This window comes from Jaculus jaculus, chromosome X (assembly GCF_020740685.1).
Source record: "Jaculus jaculus isolate mJacJac1 chromosome X, mJacJac1.mat.Y.cur, whole genome shotgun sequence".
NCBI classification, from domain to species: domain Eukaryota; kingdom Metazoa; phylum Chordata; class Mammalia; order Rodentia; family Dipodidae; genus Jaculus; species Jaculus jaculus.
Genome location: NC_059125.1, coordinates 87,714,150 through 87,718,933, shown reverse-complemented (window position 1 = coordinate 87,718,933; position 4,784 = coordinate 87,714,150). Strand labels below are relative to the sequence as shown.

Genomic DNA, 4,784 nt, shown 5'->3' with positions numbered 1-4,784 from the left:
GTCCTTCAGAGTTGTCCCAGAAAGGGGCTGTAATGCTGCAGCTGTCCACTTCTGCGCAGTGCAGACATAACGTGCTGAACCATCTGTAAACCATGCCCTAGATCTCTCCTCCTCAGTCAGTTGATCATAGGGCACGCCCCATGATGCCATAGGTGCATGCTTGGGGACAGAAGGCATTGCAACAGGAGTAGCAACCATAGGCATTTGGGCAACTTCCTCATGTAACTTACTTGTACCTTCGGGGCCTGCTCGAGCCCGATCACGTATATACCACTTCCACTTGATGATGGACTGCTGCTGTGCACGTCCAACTTTATGGCCTGGTGGGTCAGACAACACCCAGCTCATAATGGGCAGCTCAGGTCACATAGTAACTTGATGGCCCATTGTCAAACGTTCAGTTTCCACTAAGGCCCAATAGCAGGCCAAGAGCTGTCTCTCAAAGGGAGAATAATTGTCTGCAGATGATGGCAGGGCCTTGCTCCAAAATCCCAAGGGCCTCCGCTGTGATTCACCTATGGGGGCCTGCCAAAGGCTCCAAACAGCGTCCCTGTCTGCCACTGAAACCTCAAGTACCATCGGATCTGCTGGATCATATGGCCCAAGGGGTAGAGCAGCCTGCACAGCAGCCTGCACCTGTTGAAGAGCCTTCTCTTGTTCTGGGCCCCAATGAAAACTAGCAGCTTTCCGAGTCACTTGGTATATGGGACGGAGTAAAACACCCAAGTGAGGAATGTGCTGTCTCCAAAATCCAAATAGGCCCACTAGACGTTGTGCTTCTTTCTTAGTGGTAGGAGGGGCCAAATGCAACAACTTGTCCTTCACCTTAGAAGGAATATCCCTGCATGCCCCACACCACTGAACTCCTAGAAATTTCACTGAGGTGGAAGGTCCTTGAATTTTGGATGGATTTATTTCCCATCCCCTGATGCGCATATGCTGTACCAGCAACTCCAGAGTGGTTGCCACCTCCTGCTCATTTGATCCAATTAGCATTATGTCATCAATATAATGGACCAATGTGACACCCTGTGGAAGGGACAGGCGATCAAGGTCCCTGCGAACTAAGCTATGACACGGGCTGGAGAGTTAATATAACCTTGAGGTAAAACAGTAAAGGTGTACTGCTGACCTTGCCAGCTGAAGGCAAATTGCTTCTGGGGGAAGATTTTGCGGTTCCGGTTGTACGTGGGATAGTTATGCGATGTTAGGCGGAATTATGAGCTTGTTACTGTTTTCATTTGGAAATTAAGTATGATGTAAGGAGACATGATTTGATGCCAAGTTGACAAGGGGTGGACTTGTGATAGTTAAGGTGTTGTCAACTTGATCTGTTTAGTAATACACAGGCTGCTTCTAGGAAGGATCAACTAAAGGAGGAGGTCTTTCTCCCAGGGTGAGCCCTTCCCCCAGAGTGGGCGGTCCCGCTCAGAGAGGGACTTGATATAAGGAAGCTCTGGGTAGAAGAGTTCCCTTTTATTTTCTTCCTTCCTTCCACTTGGCTGCCGGAGCTGCTCCCTACCTTCTAGCGTGGATTGAAGACCAGTGCGGACTAAAGACCAACATCAACTGAAGACCCACGTGGATCGAAACCCAGCGGCTCCTCAGGAAGCCTCCAGGCTTTCCGGCTCCTCAGGAGGCCTCCGGGTTTTCCGGCACCATCTGCAGTGCCGGTCGGGACTGCTGAGGCATCTGGCCACGTGGACTGAGCAGCTACCAGGTTCGGTGATTCTCAGGCCTGCAACTGCTATTGGACTACTGTAAGCTAATCCAATAAATTCCCTTTATAAAATAATTCATTCTAGTAATTCTGTTCCTCTAGAGAACCCTGACTAATACACTAGTTTACACCTCTTGTTCAGTCTTGTAAAACCAACCTTCTCATACAAAATTGACCATAAAAGTCATCACTACTTCATTTTATTTATTTATTTTACTACATATATATATATATATATATATATATATATATATATATATATAAAATCTGAGAAAATCTGTAAGAAAATAAAACCAGTATATCTTCTCTGTACCCCTTGCACAAAGATTAAATGGATATATTGGAATTTTAACAGCTTTATGAGCAAATTGAATAGAACTGAGAATTCAGCATGGGACTGCCTTAAGAATTAGATGGATATATATGATAGTTGCTTTGTGTATATAGTCACACAAAATGAGCTACTTTATTAAACATATATCAGATTTTTTTATAAATCTATAGATTTATTAAGACAGAAACTTACAGTATGGTATGAAGTTTACATTTAAACAAAATTTTCAGACATGTAACACATGCCTAAAATCATTTAACAATGTAGCTTTAGATGTAGGTCTAGACAATACTAAGAATTGATCGGTCTTATGATTCAAGACAGAGCATTTTGGGTATGTTAATCTGAAGGTTTTATTTTGTGTTTTCAAGTCAATATGACATAATTAGTCTGCTGAGACCAGGGCTTTTTGAAGTATTCAACCCTTGAATTGACTCAATGAAATTTGTGCTGTTAGTTACTGAACCCTGCCACTAAGTTTCAGAGTTCAAAGTTGAAAAAAAAAAAAAAAGCAGGCTCCAAGTGTTTTCCTATCTCCTGTACCACCCTCCGCCCTTCCCACAATGCTTCAGCCAGTGGTTTAAAAACTCTTTATAACTCCATGATTGGAAATGAAGGATCTTTTTGTTTTCCCCTCCTAACTTCAATATTAGCACCTCTGAGGCAAAATTATCTGCCTGAATATACTCTCCAATTAAAAGACATTTCCGGCTTCAATTTCCATCTTTAAAATTTCAGCTTTGGTTAATGTAGGAACTGGCTTTCTCCTTTATGGGCAACATGATGCTCAGGAAGGAAACATCACAGGTTTGAAGGAGTCTCCTACTGTCCACCTTTCTGGTGCCATGAAATATTTTGAAAAGGTAAAGTATTCTGAACCTAGAACCAAATCATCAGTTAGCTGTTCTTTCCACTCTTCCTATATCAGATATTTTAAACTTATTTGATTTCCCCAATCAGGCCCCTAATTTTAACCACAATCATCCTATCCATCTTTTCCTGTACCATCCCTCCACCCCACCCACCCCCCCCCCCCCGAATCAATACACCAGCAATAGCCAAGAACTACACACATGCTACTCTGTAAAAATGCAGTTAACACTATTGGGAAGAAGGCTGTGGGTTGTGAAGATGATCTCTGAAGATCAACAGTATCTTTTTTGCTCTCCCACACACCCAGTTCTGCAGGTTTTGTCCTTCATAGAAGGCCCTTTGCCTTTCTCAGCTAAGTGCAGAATAGGTTGCCTTGAAACACTTACCCTTTCCTCCACTGGGATGGGTGTATAAACTACACAGCTGGAACAGCTTTAAAGCACTTGGGCTGTTGCAAGGCACAGAAACTATGCTGGCTCTTCAAAGGACATCTTCTCAAGCCACCTTTATGGTGTGAAGACAAGTAGAATTCCTTCCCTCCCCCCTCTAAGCCCACAGTCAAGAGGTGACAGGGGCTGATACTCAAGAGAGTTAATTTTTGTCATCTTTTTTGTCATCATCTTCTGAGGGGTAGGAATGCCACGTCAGCCTTTCCTCATAGAAGGGTATGACAACCTGTGGGCGCTTGACATTGGCTTCCTTGGCAGGGACCAGGTCAGCCTCATCAGAGTTTTTCCATTTCATCAGGAACATGAGCTCTCCTCTGGAGTCTGTAGCCCCAATAATCTGCTCTGGCTCCAAACCTCGGGCAAAGCCTCGTGGCTTTTCTGACTTTTTTTTTTCTTCTTTGATTTGCTCTCCCCTCCCTTGTCTTCAGAGTCAGAGTCGGCTTTTCGCTTGCCTCCCTCTGGTTTATCTGTCTCATGTGCTGTTTTCTGTGACTGTAGAAACTCAGCAATCAGGTCAGGGCAATCCAGGTTCTCTTCTGGCTCCCACGTATTGTCCTCATCTGAGAAACCCTTCCACTTTAGAAGATATTCTACTTTTCCCTTGACAACTCGTCGATCAAGAACTTTTTCCACCACATATTACTCTTCCTCTTCTTCAAGCACTTCCTCCACTTTTTTCTTGTTTTGTTTTTTCCTCATAGTGCCAGCCAGCTTTGTAGTGTAAAGGGTGACGCTGCTCTCAGTAGCGCCCGCGTCCCAGGAGAATCGGGGCTGCCCTCGCCAGCGGGTCCTGTAGGGAGGACAGAGGGAGTGGCACCCAGGAAAGCTTACCATAGGCCTAACCTACCGCCCTCCTCCCCCTCAACCGAACAAAAGAGCCCTACACTCTTCCTACATCAGATATTTTAAACTTATTTGATACTATAGGTAACATTCTGAGTAAAGTGAAAGTATATATAACACAATTTCGCTCTTAAACACTTTCATTTATACTTTCCCCCTCTTTATTTAGTAAAGAATGTCTTACATTTTGCTTAAAAATAGTTTTGAAAGCCATCTAACAATGTAATAACAGAATTAGGAAAAGCATGGAGTCAGAGATCTGATGACTCAAAAGCACAAAATTCCTCTTATACCATTTGATCTTACCTCTTAAATGAAACCCATCTGAATATCTAGTACAGAGCATCATGTATATGGGAATATACTCTATTCATCTCCTAAACTGAAACATATGACAAGACAAAAATTTAAATATATAATATATATATATATATATTTTTTTCTCCATCTCAAAAAACACCACAATGTATGATTATGATTATATCATACATTGTATAATAAAATATAAACAAGTTTTAATATGATAGTATCATACAGGAAGATGTTGAAATATTACATGTTGCTC

At 42.7% G+C, this 4,784-nt stretch overlaps 1 pseudogene; it reads right to left on the bottom strand.

The window, feature by feature from the left end:
• Positions 1 to 3,518: 3,518 nt before the first annotated feature.
• On the bottom strand, positions 3,519 to 4,075 carry LOC101606798 (annotated as a pseudogene).
• Positions 4,076 to 4,784: the final 709 nt, after the last annotated feature.